The 18825-nt window shown below is 46.0% G+C and overlaps 1 protein-coding gene across 8 annotated transcripts in view; it reads left to right on the forward strand.

The window, feature by feature from the left end:
- Positions 1–18825, forward strand: part of LOC119160840 (putative phospholipase B-like 2) — a 181469-nt gene that overhangs the window by 44069 nt on the left and 118575 nt on the right. The gene's annotated exons all lie outside the window — the stretch shown is intronic.

Here is an 18825-nt window from a genome sequence, read left to right on the forward strand (position 1 = left end):
TTCAGAAGCCTAGAATGGGAACAGTTAGGGATAAGAGTTAATGGAAGTAGCCGAGGGATGGTCGGCGTATAGTTAGCATACCCCCAGCTGGGCGAGGGATGGCGCTGCTCCCACGCTGGCGCAGTCATGTCGGCGTGGTTAGGGTGCCTTGATGCCCGCGCGCTCCGCTGAGGGTGAGGACAGCCGCGTCGTCTGCTACGATGGCCGCCATTACGGCTCCTGCCGTAGTGGGGCAGCATGCGAAGCGCATTACCGCTTGCGGTGCTCGCGTATGGTAGGAAAGAAGTACTCGTTGGCGAGCTTTTTTTTTTGGTGCAACTTGGACACCTCTTAGTGCTGTTGTTGCCTAATTGTTAAATGGAACAACGCACGTCATACAAACTGGTGGCCTGTGCTTGTACAATGCGCCAGGGGCTGACATAGACTGAATGAAATGAGCCACGAACTCCCACACCAGAAAGATTCGCGTTAAACCGTTGTCGTCGTTAGGACGGAGGGACGCATGAACTTTTATTACTACGCTTGCTGAAAGGAATGCAATATTTGGGTCTTTGTGAATCAGCCGAATAGCAAAGGCAGGAATCACTGTACTTTATATACTTGCGTGTGTGTGTATATATAGCACACACACACACACGCACACGCACACACACACACATTATCTGACATTCGGTACCACCTTCCCCTGCCTCACCATTTCATGCACTGTGCAGGCAGCATACCCGAGAGTAACATGCTTTACCAGTGTACCTTTATGAAACGACACCCACGATTTCAGTGAACAGGCCATTTATTTGTGCGCCTTAATGCTGCGTTGTCCCACTAGTGAAAATCAAAGTCAGATACAAGACAAACCAAATGCAGTACGAAATGAAATGTTTAAAAATAAAAAATGCAAGAGTCAAAAGCGTGCCCACGTGAGCCGAAACCTTTTAAGCATACAGCTTATCTTGGCGTGTCCATTTCTCATGAGAGGTTGACGCCGGCACATGTTTTGCTTGCATGTCCATTGCAACTGCCGACTGGAACCTGCCGAAGGTGAATGCGCAGCCTTATTCTTGCGTACCTCTCTGTGAGCAGTCGGTATATACTGTCCTCGTGCTCCACGCATACACACAAGCTGCGGCGGTGCACCTTGTTTAGGTATGCGGTGAGTGAACGAAGCGGCGACTTCATCGTGACTACTTTGTCCGTGCACCAAGAGTTTATGGCAGCAAAATGCTCCTCATAGTCTATCAAGGCTTTCATAACTCCCTTGCTGGGGTAGATGAGGTTGCCTCCATCTGAAACGTACTCTTTCAGTGCTGTCAACGAAGCATGCTCGTCGTTGGCAGTTCCAAGGAGAGCATCTTTGCATTTTGCGCACTTCACAGATGTCAAAATTCCCTTCAAAATAAATCCTCCTAGGTAAAAGAGAATACTGCATTCTGTGGACGACAATCCTTCGATGAACAAAATCTCTGAATCATCGATTTCTTGAGCTTCCTTCTCGACGCAGGCTTCCTTCCCCTGGGATAGCAGGTCCACCAGGTACTGCCTGTCATCAATCGTAGCTGGTCGTCCTCGGTGTATGCAAAAATTGGCTTACGCTCACCAGTCTCAGAGCGCACTTGAGATCGTAGGCATTGGGAACCGGCTTCATAAGCCGCACCACAGAAAAGAGGTTCTCTAAGCAGTCCTGCAGGAGCCTGCTCGTAAGAAAAAACTCATAGCCTTCGTCTCCTATAAGAACGTCTTGGAGGCGAAGTACAACTGTAGTTGATATGAGTACACCTGCTTGCGACGGTTTCCAATGGGATGTGGCACCCATTTTCATAGTTCTGATGGTTTCTATTGCTGTGTGTAATGTATCTAGGGCTTCGGAGTACTTAGCCCTACTTCTCCGACTCAGGGCCAGTGTTGGATGCCGCGAAGACATCAGTGCATACCATTTTGAAATCAGCTCCATGAACCAAGCTGTTGTTTCTGCTTCCTGTTTAAGAACTCCTTCCTTTATAAGGAATCTGATAGCTGGGGGAGCTTCCCGAAAAAGTTGTACAGCGACACCAACCTTCATTTTGGTGAAGTGGCCTGCGCTGGTGTGCATTTCGGATAAGTTTGGGGCTACCTTCAGTTCTCTTTTAGAATCTTCTTCGAGCACAGCCTGAACATATTCCAAGTTGACTTGTGAAGAAGGCAGGCCATGTTTGGCAACTGTGGCCTCACTCAACGTGAAAACTTCTGAGCTCAAGAGCTGGCCTCTGAGGTTCTTCAAGACGTGAGCCGGATCAGCAATGAAAAAAAGTTCCTTCCAGTCCATGCACGGATGAGGTATGGAGCACACCGTGGAAGAATCTCTGTGACTGGAAAAGGCGAATTCCCTCCACATTGCGCGGTTTGCCGAGCCCATGTCACATGTGATTGCGTGAACTCTCAGATATATTTGACTGCACAGCTGTACTAGTTCCAACACATAGTTTTTCAGCAAGCCGCCATCGATGTTTCTTCCGGTAAATTCATATGCAATCACCTGCTTCCATCGCTGGTTAAGTCCGCCCAACATAAATACCAGAGCATGAACCGCAGGCTCTTCAGGCTTCGGAGGAAGAGTTATTCCTCCGAGAAGTGCGTCTTCAGCCTGATCTAGCTCAAACCCCGGCACTATCTCCATTTCATCCAAAAAAAGGACGCAGTCCTTTTCTACATCCTCCATGGTCTCGGCTTTGCATTTCATAACGTCTATCACTTCGTGAAGAACGCCTGGGAGAAACTTCAAATTTTGAATCCTCCGTGCGAGCGTTCTTTTGGATGGGAGAGGATATCCCATTTTTCTCAAAGTTTCATATCCGGTTGTTCCACAAGCAAACTTAATTTGAAGGCCTTGCTTGACAGTGTGCGGAGACCAAGAGTTCCCCAAGCTGCTGCTCCTTGAGAGAGCGCGTACTTGATCGTCGTTGAGAAATTTCATATTTTGCGAAATATTTGTTGCCTCAGTCTCAAGTTTTTGCACTTTTTTCTTGAGACCACTAATGGTGTTCTTGGCTGTGTCATGATGTTGCTGAAGTTCAGAGTACTTTCTTGTAAGGTCAGCAAGCTTCTTCTTCAGTTCTGCTCATTCTGCAGTAGAATTTGATGTCTCACCAGCCGCTGCATTAACTTCTCTTGAATCTGCATCACTAGTGTTCGCTGACAGTTCAACAACGGCGTCGTCAACTTCCATGGTGTCGTGCCCATAACACGATGTTCCTTGCCGTGTAGATTCAGGAACGGCGTGGTTTTGTGGGGTCTCTAGGGTAGTTTTAACTGCAGCTGGATATTGACGCAGACCAGGAGGAGATTTGTTGGTCTCGTTGCTGGAGGGTGCAGGCACAGTTCTTTCTTTTGGTGGCTTTCGTTCCTTAGGCAGTGCTGCAAGCAGAAATGTATGTATTCATGAACATATTCAAGCAATGCCAGTTCATGTCTAGCTTGTTAATTTTACAAATGTAACACATGCAGCAGATACCGGCTTAGTTATTGACGTGAGGAAGACACTTGTCCTTCCCCCACCCTTTCCACAAGGGATAGGGGAAGGTCTTAAAATACCATAATTAAATTGTGCTCAAAATTTCTCCCCACAATAAATGGTTCTAATTCAAATTAAAGCTTCATATGCCAGAGCTACACGTGTGCGCCGTTGTGGAGGGCTCAACTGACATTCGCTCCCTATGCAGTTTATTGATTATTTGATTGTAGGGCTTAACACGCAATACGTTTTTGCAGACTAGTTGGTTCATACTTGAAAAATTGAATTGCTGCACAAACTTGAAGAAAAAAACAAGAGAGACAGGAAAGAGTGCAGTTTTTTTTTTCAAGCTTAACACGCCAACGCAACACAGGTAATGAGGCGCACTGTAGTGGGGGCTCGTGCATCGTGGATCTCGTATACATAATGGTTTCCGTTTTCCCCCTTTGTAAATAACATAGCCACTGCACCTGACATCCTAGCAGTACACGACCGTGTGCTAAGTAGCGGAAAACTGTTGTGCAGTGGGTCATGCCTGTAAACACTGAAATCCAGACGTATATACAGTCATGACCAAAAAATGCAAACAAGAAATATAAACCACAACACTCAAGTATCGCAATTTTTTTTTACATGCAAGTCAAAGTGATGCAACGTAATCACAAAAACAAAGTTGGGAAATGTAGCTTTCCAAACGCACTAATAGCGTGCCATTATTTGACCGTCTAATATTAGCAGTATCTTTCGATTTTGCGTGGTCTGGTTCACATTTTTGTGTTCGCATTTCCTAGCTTTGTCCGTGACTGCATTTCCAGAATTTATGCACTAATGTGGACGCAGCATATGAGGACCTATTTGGTGTTAGCTTCGTAGAAATCCCAGGTACAGAGAGTACTTGCAACTGGTGCTGCTTTATGTAATGCAAGAAAAAAGTTCAATCTTACGTTTGAATGTGAACAAAGTAGGGACGGCATTTGGTTTCAACTTCTTCCAGCCATCCGCACGATGTTGCTCATAGTTGTTCTCTTCAAAGTGAGCCTGCAAATAAAACCAGAATCAAAAATTAACACACTGGCAGAAGAAAAACGAATGTCTGTCACTGTCAATAAACAAGATTTCATGTATGCATTCAGTATGATTCGCAGCAGGAACTAGCAGCAACTTTGAAGCACAAAAAGAAGGAAACTAATTGAGCTCACGCGCGCTTTCACGTAAGCCACTTCAGTGAGCGCGATCATAGACCCAGCCTGCTGTTATAATAACCCTTTCAATTTTCGCACTGAAGATCTGTAAGGATTCCTGAATTCATGTGAATAAAATATTAGTCTATTGTGCCGACAAAGGACCAGGTCTGATTTTATAGCGAGCGTTACAGATTTCGTTCTATCGAAAGCTTTGTACCCAAGCCTCCAAGTTCCCAATGCAATCGAATTTATTTGTCAGGTAAAAATGACAACACTCCGTAACAGCGCTTGTTTTGTTCGTCACTGAAGTGTTCCTGATTCCCAAGTAAGTTCCCAATGCAATCGAATTTATTTGTCAGGTAAAAATGACAACACTCCGTAACAGCGCTTGTTTTGTTCGTCACTGAAGTGTTCCTGATTCCCAAGTATACATACGACGATACACACAAGACGGGCAGAAGTCCGGCCTCGTAATATTACGAGTTTTTCGCAGGAACAGCATGTTTATGTTCAAACGGCTTGATTTCACAAGAGGCGTTCAAATTTCGACCGATCAGTGCCAACGCGTGCACGAATAAACATGGGCAGGCCTCGTAAGCGTTGTGAAATCCCCCTACCACGCACCCGAGCCTATGTTAATTCCCTGCGAGGCCATATGCGCGCATTTCACGTCCAATTTCCTCTTATGTGAATTACGTGAACTCTACGTGCCGTACTCTTGAAGTTCGGCAGCAGTCAGGCGCCGTCAGATTTCCGTACTCGCTCGCCGGCACGCGGCCTGAACTCACTCCCCGTTTTCTGCCCTTGCATATAATTTTCTCCCTCCTCCACTTTATAAATTCTCATCTGTTTAACTACACCTCCTGCGTCCCCATCTCTTGCCTACTTTTCGTTCAGCTCAACTCCGCCAGCAACCGGTCGACGCGTACGCTGTCGGGGCGAGTTGGCGAGCGAGTACGGCAATTTCACGAAGTCTGTCTTCGGGCTGCGAGGCGGACGGTCACGACAGCGGCAGCCGGTCTCGCGAGCAAAATAGCTGCGAAGCGCAGTGCACGAAATTAACAGCCTCGGGTAGGGGGTGGGAAGGATTTCACAACGCTGCTGCCAAGGCAACACTTTCCCGTGCAAGGGCACTGAAACTAGTCGCAATTCCTATGAATGTAGTAGCACACTCGAGGCCCTTGAACCAGCATGAAATGTTATCGACACGGGGGCTTCCGAAGCCCCCGTACTTGACGCATTTTCTTAAAGCGTGATCTTTTAACACGAGCACGCCGCACAGTACCCTGCACGACGTTTGGCTGTCCTGCGTTTACATTGCGCACCTAAATAAAAAACAACGGCGCCCTAAATAATGCTGACCAGTCAGAATACGACGCACTAAAAAAAAATGTTTACTTACGCTGCATACGTGCGACGTATCAGTCGGTTGCCACTTGTCTCGTTTGATTTTAACGGTCCAAAGAAGCCTTCTTTTTGGGTCTCTTGGAAACCGGTACAACTTCCATCCGTTTCTCGAGTGATTCGAGCACTGCGGCACGCAGCAGCCGGGCATGGTGATGCGGAGATGGGTGCATAAAACTGTAAGGGAATGAACACTGCCCAACAACACCTCACACGCCAAGCACGAACTACCGGCCGGAGGCGCCAAAATGGCGGTCGCGCTGGTGCCGAAGCCGAGGCGGCGGCATCTGCCCTTGCAAAAGCTGACACCACTCTAAGCGGGGGCGCGCGCATCGAGGCACTCTAGGCGTGGTTAGAAAGAAACCGGGCACACAGGTGAACTTCATATCCGCTGAAGTACCTGGACATTTTTAAGCAACAACTATATTTTTATGTAAAGTACCCTCAAACATTTCTTCATTGCGAGTCTAGAGGGATATCTTCCACTGAAAGAGTACTCAGCTCCTTCTCATCGCTGGTGTCATGTGATAAAGTATATTATTCGCATACGCATTGTTACTTTAGTAAAAGTACAACCTTTCCAGATGTTTATTGTCTCTCTACTTACATACTTTGCGACTTGTTTGTATTCGTGCATTATTAAATAAAGGCCTATAATGCAATGGATGCGTGAGCGATAAGGTTCCCGTTCAGTTAATCAATCCATGTTATATACGTTACTAAAGGCGATTTTTTTTTCACTTGCCTTTCGTGCTGCATTTCGAAGCACGTAACTGGTATTGTAGATTTTAAATGACAAATGTGTGTCAGTTGCACGCTTTGAAACTTGCAGATGAGGAATGGGAAGCACGTGTGTTTTGTAGATGTAAAAATAGCACCGAAGTGTTGTTTCGCTTTGATGTATGTATTCTAGTGACATATGCAACACCTCAACAAGTACACGTTTGCTGTCTCGCGAGTGAAGTTATTCCAGTTCGTCGCAATGAAATTAGCTGTTAGTTCTTGAGATTTATTATCTCAAAGAGTCTTGGGCTGTGAGAGACGCCCCAATAGAGGGCTAAGGATTATTTGGACCAACTGGGTTTTTTGAAGGCACTTAATTCACACTTTTCTCAAGACAATACCATTTGCGCTCCTACGAAATGCAACCGTCGTTTTTTGTGTCAGAAGCTGTGCACCGGAGCTGCTAACATATAAAAATTCAGAATACTGATTTCCACAGTAGTCGTCAACACAGCAGGCACTTGTCTATGAAGTTTCTGATGAATAGAGTTTATGACACGTCGGCATTGATATATTTAGCGTAAGAGGACATTAGTAGTCCTGTCAAAAGTTTGCCTTCTCTGTACGCAACAGGTGCAGTCCCATTTCCCATTCGAAAAATCCACCAGTCCATGTCTGGCGTGTTTATGCCGTTCACACCAGAGCTGGAATTCAGACACAGTTTCTGTTGCATATGGTTGGTATCAGCGATATGCCGCTTTCTGGTGTGATACTGACCGGTGTGTTTTGGCAAGGCCCGGACTGGCGTGTTTTCGGTAAACCCAGACTAGTGTGTTTTGGTAAGAACCATTGTGTTAGAGAACCACTAAGACCTGGTGTGTTTTTGTATGGTGGGTCTCCTGTTCCTTTCCTTTATGTAATTTGATGCATTGAGGTTGAAAGCGCGCACTTTTATGGGCCCATAGGCAAAAACTGGAGGCTTCTACATTAGTGTAGGATTAAAAATGGCTTCTCTGTTTATGTTTTTTTTCTGTCCTCGTCTCAGCTTGATGTTCAGACTTACCTTCTTCACTTTCTTTTCAAAAAGCCTTCGGGCAGCACCCCAAGGCATGGAAAAGTCCAATAATTCAATACAGCATTCCCTAATTTGATAAATGAGTTCAGTATGTTTGTTGCTGGTTTGGGCTCTAACTTTTAGAAAAGAAAAAAAAGTAGGAGTGTGCGATGATTCCAACTTTTGTACATTTTTCTAACAGCATTCGTTATTCAATTCATTTTCATTCAAAATTTTACCATTCTAATTTCCCGAAGATATATAAAGGCAATACCCAATTGACTACAGCACCTTCAATTTTTGTGATTCACCGCAACATGATTCTACTATGTAGTGAAGCTTCCTTTCAGACTCTGCTTCGAAGCAGACCTGGCCGGTGATCGCTCTGCCTGAGTGACTCTCATCTTGCAGTTCGGCTCACCATAGATAGCTTAATTCCGTATCGTAGAAAACGTGAGAGTATGCTAGTTAGTGGCTTTGTCGGACTGCTGTGGCTCATGGTGAATGACCGAACGTTTTACAAGAGTGCATCAATTCAAAAAACAGATTGTTCATGAATATTATCCCTGATTTATTAACTTTTACATTTACCCAGTGGTGGCTGGCACCAACAGCTGCAGACGTGAGAGCACTAGGCATGCGTAGCACATTCACATTATGCTTGCATGACCCCGACAGCAAGTCGACTCCAAAAAAAAAAAAACTATGAGCCCAAGAAGACGACATACACTCTGACAAAAAATTGGCCCCGTATCTGCATGATAATCTGCAAATGTCGTCGAAAGACAATAGTACTGCGTGTGGAGAGAGTGAACAAAACATTTATTTGATGTTCTGCTCAACAAAATCGGTGAATGGTATTCTGGAGGCGTGGCGATAGAGTGTCCTGAGCGTACGGCGGAGGAGAACGAGCGCATCAAGTCGCGTCACACGTGAGACATGAGCGCCATCTGCAGGTTTCTTTGGAAAGCGAAACGCATGGCTCCGAGACTGGTGTGCGCACCCGTCTCTGAGGTAATAAGAAGCAAAACGCAAGGCGACTGGTAGGTGCCACCAACGTCTCGTCTTTGGAAAGCGTTGCAAACACTTGCCGTTTCATGCAAGCGCTGCATGGTCAGCGCAGCGTGATAAACGCTACATTCCTTAAATTTACTTATCTATGCCTTTTCTAGTAAAAGGCGCACATGCAGAATATATACGTGTTATTATGGTGCCTCAGACAAGCGCAATATTGCTTTTTAATTGACAATTGCACAAGTATAAACGCTAAACCTTGAGCATCATTGGTGGTCGCAGCGGATGAAGTCTGTTGTTTCAAATACCCGGTGTCGTTGAAAGTAAACAAACAGACAAATGTACAGACAGACAGACAGACAGACAGACAGACAGACAGACAGACAGACAGACAGACAGAGAGAGAGACAGACCAAATTTTTGCGTCGAAGGTCCCCAAGCAAGACTATCGTCTTTAATAATGAGTGCATAAGGAACAGTGAAAGTTAGGGCAAATTTCTAAGGCAGGGATCCTAAAAATTGCAGTTCCTGAGCTGGTCACGAACTCTTTGCTAGCGGCATGGTAGCTTTACGTTGCATGTTCATTCGCCCTCATTCGTTTACGTGTAACACGTACTTCCTAGACAGTGCTGCAAGGACATAAGGTGTTTCTATCCCCTTGTGACGTAGACATACATTGTAGAAAAAAAGAAAAAAAGGAAAAGGAGGAGGAACATCTTCCGCGAAAACCCGTGAAGAAACCCTGGAGGGAAGCAGAGTAAAAACGACGAAAATCGGAAATGAGGAAGAGGGGCTCCCGACAGGGAGACGGAGGGTCGGCGGCTCGAATCAGCCAGGCGCGGCCAAGCGACAAAGAAAAGAAGACATTGTTGTATCATTTTAAATATAGCAAATTATATCTTTGTTAACACAGCTTTCTCATGTGACTTTCTGACGAGATCTGTCAAACTAAGTGTAATAAAAAGTAATTATTTCAGGTTCCAAAACTCGGGATGGAGACATCGTCTGAAAGGTGCACAGCAGCTCACAAGAAAGAAGAAAGGAAAGTGTCATGTAGAAGCTCAAGGCAATAAAATGGCAGCATATCCACGGGGTGAATGATGGAGAGTGGGGCGAAGCATCCGTCCGTCCATTCGTTCTTGCTTCCGTCCGTCCATGCACCGATCTGTCGGACCCTTCATGCGTCCATCCGCCCGTCCGTGCGTGCGTCTGTTCGTGCGTCCGCACGTTCATCCTTGCGTCCATCCCTGCGTTCATCCATGCATCCACCCCAGCGTCCAAACATGCGTCCATCTGTTCATGCAGCCATCCGTGCATCCGTCCATGCATGTATCTGTGTGTCCATTCGTCCATCTAGTCAACACTCCACGTACCACCACCTCGCATCTTTTCATCATATATTCCGCATATAGAAGCACCGCCATCCAGCGGACAATCCAAGGACTAAACAAGAGGTAGCACACGCGCACATTCTACGGCTTGCACTTCGTGTCTACTTCCCACCTTTAACCACCTCGAGTTCATGGTATATACAAGTTCGCTGTATTCATGGCACTGCGGCCCAACGCTCGCTAAACCTTTCTAAAACCAGAGGTTACGCACATCGAGTATAACGTAGCAACCCTTTCTTGTCAGATAGTGTTCAATGTACATGCTAATGGCGGCTAATGGGGAATGAGAGACAGGAGAATTTGGCTTTTAGTTAACGCGCATGCTGCGAATTTTTCATTGTTAAACAATGCACAGGACAAGTCACCCACCGGCACTACCTCGCAGGTCAAAGCGTAAGACATGTTACGTACTACGACCAGGGACGAACGGGTGCCGCATCAAGAAGCTTCGCCCTAAAATAAGGACCGTGTGGCAGCAAAATACCATCATCATCAGAGAGGCTACTATAGCATTAAAAGGTGCAAACACCTTGCAACTATCGGCTGTTCTACAAAGACTGGAAGTGAGCAACACCGAACTACGACAAGTTAACACCGACTTGGAAACCTGCCTCCCTGACGACATCATTGAAGATGACTACGCCGAATCGGTGCAGTATGACGACAGAGTTAGCAATACGATAAGTCTGCTCAAGATAAAAATTACAGTTTCTGTCACGACTAGTGCTCCGACAAGCAACGCGCAAATCACGCAGCCAATGTACAGAATGTCTATACAAGTCCAACAGCATGAAATCAAGCTATTGAAGCTGCGCGTGGAGACATTTGGAGGTGAGCTAGCCACTGGGCAAGGTTTTTGGGAGTGCTTTAAGCAGCCAGTGCATGACAATGATGGCCTAGCAAAGTTGCAAAAGTTTCAACACTTAGGGTTGCTTCTCACGGGACCAGTGATGGCTGCCATCAAAGGACTGCAGGCGACAGAAGCATATTACGGGGATGATAAAGCCATACTTCAGAGTATATGCGGAGACAAAGAGCGGATGCAACAGGAGCATCTCGGAAAACTAAGGGCACTTTCTGAGTATCTTCATCAGCTGACGTAAGGGGACTGCGCCGATTGTTTGACTACGTACAGATGCGCACTGGTGGTCTGCGAGGCCTATATATAGGAGTCAGCGCATATCTTACGCTGCGATGCTACGTGACGTAATCTTGTCAGCGCTTTCAGAAGACATGATAGTCGAGTTCCACAGACAAGCAAGGCGAGCTAGCAAGCCTAACATGTCTACAGTCGAATCGGAAGCACAACGGTCGTCCTGCCCGAGTGGTTCTGGTGATTCATGTTACACACGAAAATCTGAAAAATTTTGCCGTGTACGAGGCGTTATCACGATTTTTATGCGTTGCACTCTTATAAGCGCATGTAAAAGATGGCAACAAGCTGAAAGTGTCATCTGCCGAACGTTGGCATAAAACCACATCGCTCCGTGACACTATCACGTCAAGCTCACCCGCTGGCGCGGCCTGGAGTTTGTCCTCCTCCCATACTTCTTTCTCAATGGGTCGGGCCATGTGGTTTGGCAATGCCTTGTATGACTACTTGAGAAACGAAGATAATAGTGATGGTCAGTTGGATGGCGTTATCAAGCCATATGATTTGCTTGATATGTGGGGCTTACCGTCCCAAAACCACCATATGATTATGAGAGACGCCGTAGTGGAGGACTCCAGAAAATTTGACCACCTGGGGTTGTTTACGTGCACCAGAATCTCAGCACACGGGCCTACAACAATTCCGCCTCAATCTGAAATGCAGCCACCGCAGCCGGGAATCGCACCCGCGACCTGCTGGTCAGCAGCCGAGTACCTTAGCCACTAGACCACGACGGCGGGGCTTATCAAGCCATATATATGCAGGGTGTTCCAGCTAAGAAACACCAAACGATAAAAAAATTAAAAATGGGTGGCACGCGTCTCCAGCTAGCGCAGTATTGCTCTTAGCTGTATGGAGCACGTCCGAGTTCTTTTTATCTGCCAAGCACACTAATTAACAAATATTGGTTACTGAAATGTTTAAATACTGACTCTAGAGAAACAATTCAATAGTATACTTGTAGCTCTTGTCCGGAAATAACAAAATTTTTAAGTTACGGTAAAATAACAACGCCTGTTAATTTTTTCTGGGGTTTGTTTAAACTGCGCGAAAATTTAAAAAAAAATACCACGTGATTGCCGCCTAAAGCGTGGCGCTTTGAGTGCCCTCAAATGTAAGTTGAACAAATCAGCGAAGGCATCTTACGTACTAAGGTCACTTGAACAGGCTATCGGTGACTACGATGTACATCAAGCGATGGTTGGATGGTGTCATTGAAAAAAAAGGAGGGGGGGGGGGCGAACGACATAATTGAAGGCAATAGAGCTCGATGAAAGAGCGGCTGCTACGTGCAATGTGATACAAGACCAGAGGCAGCTTTTGACGCAGCGAAGAATTTTTCTTTCTTTTCTTTTCCAGCCAACGATAAACATGAGAGTAGAAGAGAGGGTGGTCTTTTGATAATGGAAGTATACAAAACTTAAACACTAACTATTTCTGTTTTTTTCGTCAGATCTGCATCGATTGCGTGCGATTACTCTTCTGGATACTTGCAAGGAATACGACACGATTGGCTGCGGGTTCAAAAGTTGATTGCTCGTACTTTGTCTCTATTAAGAAATTCACGTTTAGTACCGGTCTGTTATAGCACAGTGCCCGTAAGTAAACACAACGAATAAAAACGTGTTCTGTGCTCTTGTAGCTAAGTCTTAAATAGTAGGAAAGCTACGTGTTGGAAAGAGCTCGACCTAGTTGCAAAGACCAAAGCGCTTTTATTCAGACGCCATGGACAGTTACATAGCGTTTTCAAGCAGCCCTTCCTTAGCCCCTATAAACAATCTACATCAAGTCTGCACATTTTCTGTCACATTTCGTAGCACTTGTTGCGTAATAGAGGGACAAACATCTGCCATTTTAGACTTTAGTGCAGCGGGCGTTGTCGTCGCTTCGGTGTAGACGTAGCCTTTAATGCATCCCCACAGAAAACAATCTAGCGGAGACGAATCTGGGGACCTTGCGGGCCACTCTACAGGTCCAAGATGGCCGATCCATTTGTCGGGAAATGCTCAATCAAGCCACGTTTGATTGCGCGCGCAGCTGTGTGGAGGAGCACCGCCTTGCTGGAACCAGATATTCCCAAGCTGTGCTAGAGGGAGGTTGCAGGTGAAGTCAATCAGTGGGCCATTTAGTATTTCGCTGAGGTGGCGTTCTGTGGTGAAAGTTCCATCGAAAAAGACCGGGCCAATAACTTTGCCTTCGTAAATGCCGCACCAAACACTGAAAGGCCACTGCACCTGGTGTGACTGCAACAGCCAATGAGGATTCGTAGCGCTTTAGTAGTGAACATTGTGAACAATGACTTGGGCATTTCACGGGAAACGCACTTCGTTAGACCAAATCATGTTCTTCAGAAAGCTGGAAGCACCTTCTTCCTGTATGAGTATCATTTGCAGAAGTCAAGACGGCTTCGCGAATCTCAGTGTTCCAGTTGTTGATGCAGCTGAACAAGATACGGGTGAAGTCCTCCACTCTTGAGTCCGTGCCAAACACTGCTGCTTTAAACGCCGGTCACAGCACTCACGTAAAGCACGCTTGCATGTAGATGGGCTGCCATGTAAGCAAGAATGTTTTTTGAAGAGACTCAGACACACCTTTTGTGCGCTGACGCTGCTTTTTAAATGTGCCTGTCTTCTTGAGCGTTTCGTAACTTCGCAGCAATGTCGAACTATTTACCCAAATTTCTGGGCGCTGTGTGCGAAATAATCTTGCCGCCTCACTCCTGCTTCTGTTCGCTCGGTCGAGGGCCAGAACCATATTCACCCGTTCTTCAACAGTGAAACGCATCGTTCCAGACTAAAACTTTTCGTTGTCAAAGCGTGTGCAAAAAAAGAAGCTGCGCACCACATATTCACCTCATGCTTTTGATATCTTTCCTTTACGAAATGGTCACCCTCAACCCCACCATCGTGTTTATCGTTGGCCCGAAAAGAGAAAAAAACATCTGCGCAGCGCCGAATACTGTCTCCGGTCTCGCGTCAGAATGTAGGTGGCAGTCGCTTTTTCGTCGAAGTTTATTGTCTTAATTTCTTTCTTTTCGCTAAACCCCCCCCCCTACAACAACCACAACACACACACACAGACACACAGACACACACACACACACACACACACATATATATATATATATATATATATATATATATATATATATATATATATATATATATATATATGTGACGCTACGATGACTGGGTGACGTGGCTGGCTCATACGCCATGTTTATTTCTATCTCTCTGACTTCTTCTTCCTCGGCTTCTACCAACAATCGCTTCATACGTCACATGATTCCCCCTCCCCCCGAAAGAAGACATGGATTACGAACAAGAAAAATCAAACAAGGGGAGGTTAAAAAGTTACAAACGTCAAAATTCAGAATTGGTCCTAAGCTCCAGGGTAGTTCCGTAAACTTTCAATGACTTCAGGGGAGAGTGCAGCAGTTCGGTAAGCGCAGCAGTTCTGGTGGGCGAGGCTGGTGGTTGCGTCCTGGATAACACAAAAAATGCTTTGGACGTGGAGATAGGAGTAATCGCAGCTGGTATTCTTGTGAAGAACGAACGAGGCTTGAACATCTTGCAGAATCGACAGTTCCGATGTTTTAGGCATCGAATTCCTTGTCGTGGGTGATACACAGGCCATGCAGGCAGTTTGCGTGCGCGCTGATCGAGGTTGATTGGGCGCTGCCTGTGTTCCTGCCGAGTAGAAGGGGTGCTTTGGTGGCTTTTGGAAAACTCTCCATAGCAATGTCGCAGATCTTTTGATCGAAGGCCCATTTTTGATCTCTGGTGGAGAATGTATCCACGACGATGGGCCTTTTCGTTATGTTCCTTGAGCCTTAAGAGTGGTTTAGATGAAGTTCTCTTTCGTCGTTGACAATGTTGAAGCGTACGTTGACGTTGTAGTTTCTTGCTTTCGTCGACTTGCTTGGGGTGTGACATTGATCGTGGTGTGCCAGGGTTCTTAGCGATTCCTCTGCAGGCTTCTACGACGCCAACCAATGCAGCTGTTTTTGGTGCAAGACAATGTGGGGGGTTTCGCGCACTTGAATCTTCTGTATTCATAAACTGCTCATTGTTGGTGGTTGCCTGAAGAGTACTTGTGTCATCCGACGTAGCACCTGGGCTTTTCTTTTCATCGTTGGCAGTGAGGTTGTATACTAGATTCACGTCGCTTTGATCTTTTGATTGATGAATACCAGACACTTCTGCAAAAGACTTTTCTTCACAAGATGCTGATTGTGAATGCTTCTGTCTTTGTTGAGCTGCTGAGCTGAATACTTTACCGAATAAGATTTCTGTGAACATTCGTTGTCTGGTTTGGTTTGGCGTGGATTTACCAACTCATCATGCGTAAATGCGACGGTCTTATGAGGTGCTTCCTCAGATTTCTCAGTAATGTTGATGACAGGTGGTACCAAGTTAGTTTGCAAGGTACGCATGCCGCACGAAGTATTAAATGCACCTGGGTCATAAATAGTGGATTCAAATCTTTTATGCAGCGAAGAGTTAAGCATTGGCGATAATTGCGCTGATGAGGAACCAGGTGGAAGGTTGTGAAAACGATCGCGTGGTCTTTCCGTTAGCACGTGGCTAGCTTCACCTGACGGGAATGGTAAATCCCGTGGTCGAATGCGTGAAGGCTGCTTATGACTGCGATGACGGAGTTCGAATGCATTGATAGTGCGTGTTTTAATCGAATCTTCATTATAGCCTTGAAACCAGATGATCATTTCTTCTTTTATCTTTTGCCAAGACTCGTCGTTGTCGAATATGTGGGTGAGGTAAAATTTAAAAGCCTCACCAGTGACGTAGTCGGTAAAGTTGGTGACCATCTCCCGTTCCGACCATGATGCAGCGGTAGCGTGGAGCTCGAACAGGTCGAACCACTCCTGTACAGGTCCATCGTCCGCTGCTCCGGTGTACTTGGGGATGGGAAGGTCGGTCGATGATTCCGTCATGATGCTCGTCGATGTGTACTGTTAGATGCTGGTTTGGTAGTTCACTTATGGTCAGGGTGTCTTGCGGAGAACCTTGTCGATGATTTGCGACTGATGAAGGGGCCGCCAGGTCTTCATCCTGTCGACTCGTGTGACGCTACGATGACTGGGTGACGTGGCTGGCTCATACGCCATGTTTATTTCTATCTCTGTGACTTCTTCTTCCTCGGCTTCTACCAACAATCGCTTCATACGTCATATATATATATATATTTATATATATATATATATATATATATATATATATATATATATATATATATAAGGAAAAGAAGTGTATACCCAAGGGCTCGTTTTTCCGTGTTTTGACACAATAATAATGAGATCTAACAGACAATAATGCCAAGGAATGTATAGGGGAAGTTATTAGAACGAATGGAATGTAAATAAGAAGAAAGAAAAGTGGGTGGAAAAAAAATATATATATATATGTAAGCACTGTCACAGGTGAAGAGGAAGCCAAAGGACAGCAAAAGACGAAGACGATGTTCTCTGTTATCTGCGTGTACTTGGAAGCCTTTGGTTCGTCTGCTCAAGACGATAATGATAATGCATTCGAAGAAACGTCACCAACCGTGCCTCGGCCTTCCAGGCCAGCCACTCCGCGACACGCCGCAACCGTCGGCCTGACTAAACCAAGCAACCCAGGCACCTTTCCGGCACTTAAAACACAGATGTTGAGGCTAGGCTTCAGCTCTGCGAACGGTTGAGCGCTCTGTATAAGGGAGACCCGGCACTGATGCTGACAACTTTCCCTTTAATCACCCGCAAGTCGTGATTTGTGTCAAACTACTTTCGACAGCACAATCGTGAGTGTCCCTTCTCTGTCCGTATCTAACCCGTTGCGCTGTAAATATTCAACGATGTACTTTAGAAAGCATGACCAAAATGATCGCATCAGACCTCTCGGCTGAACATGTGCACGCTCTTCGTGACCTTCTCGTTTCATAACAAGACATTTGTGACCTTAATGACCTACAACTGGGCCAGACCACAACTGTGAAGCATTGGATCATCACCGATGATGCTAACTCGATATACCGATGGCCCTATTGTGTTTCTTCGACGGAGCGTCAAGTCATACAAAAAGATGTGGACAAAATGCTGCACCGGAGCATCATTTAGCATTATTCAAGCCCTTAAGCTTCCCCTGTCAGGCTTGTCAGAAATAGGGACAATAGCTGGCGTTTTTATGGTTTTAACGAAATCTCAACAAGGTGACAAAAAAGACGTGTACCTCCTACCACGCACACGAAGTATTAAATGCACCTGGGTCATATTAAATGCACCGAAGTATTAAATGCACCGAGACAGTCAAGGGCCTAATCTGTGCGCTGCACGCACAGATTAGGCCCTTGACTGTCTCGGTGGTGCAAAGTATTTCTCTTCGATAGATCTTCGTTCGGGGTACTGGCAGTTGCACTTGATGGCATAGACCGTAAAAATGCCACATATATAACACCTGCTAGCCTTTATAAGTTATGCAACGCCCCCGGCTACATTCTAACGAATAATTGACGCTCTACAGTAGGTTTTAAGTGGTGAATATGCTTATGCTACCTTCATGACGTTGTTGTCTTTTCGCCGACTTTTCAGACGCACCTCGAGCGCCTCTCACAATTGTGTCTGCTTCTCAAAAGGCAGAGCTTCAGCTCTACTCATTTAAGTGTCAGTTAAATGAGTTGAGCTTACTGTCTTCGGTCACCTTGTCAATTCTTCTGGTGTTCGTCCCGATTTCGACAAATTGCGGCGTGTAGTCAAAGATTTCCCTGTGTACACCTATGCCAACGATGTTCTAAGCTTTGTAGGCATATGCACCTACTTTCGAAGATTTGTGCGCAATTTCGCCGGCATTACACGCCCTCTAAGTGAAACTCTGAAGAAGCATGTTGGTTTTTGTCCGGCGTCCTCAACAAGCCAATGCGTTTCCTCAACTGACCATGCACCTGACGTCGCCGTCAATTTTTGGCCACTTCAATATATTTGCTCCAACAGTATTGAGCACCAACGCCAGCGGCCATGGCAATGGCGCTGTTTCGGCTCAACAACAGGATGGTGGTCACCGTGTCATTTCATATGCTAGCCGTCTTCTATCACCAGCGTAGCGAAGTTATTCTATCGCTGCACGCGAATGCCTCGCGCTGGTTTGGGCCATGCGCGAATTTCATCCATATTTTGTGGACGGTCATTCATCGTTATCACGCACCACCACGCCTTGGGCTGCCTGTATTCGTTGAACGGTTCTACCGAGCGGCTTGGACGAGGGGGGGGGGGGGACCTTGCGGCTACAAGATTACTTATTCACCGTCGTCTATAAGATTAGCCGCCCACCCAGGAGCCTTGTTGTTTGTGTCGTCACCCAGTGGATCAACGAGATCTCCTTGAAAACGCAGAGTCCACGTGGGTGCTGGTGCTTTCAGCATTG

Source organism: Rhipicephalus microplus, chromosome X, assembly GCF_043290135.1.
Source record: "Rhipicephalus microplus isolate Deutch F79 chromosome X, USDA_Rmic, whole genome shotgun sequence".
NCBI classification, from domain to species: Eukaryota; Metazoa; Arthropoda; class Arachnida; order Ixodida; family Ixodidae; genus Rhipicephalus; species Rhipicephalus microplus.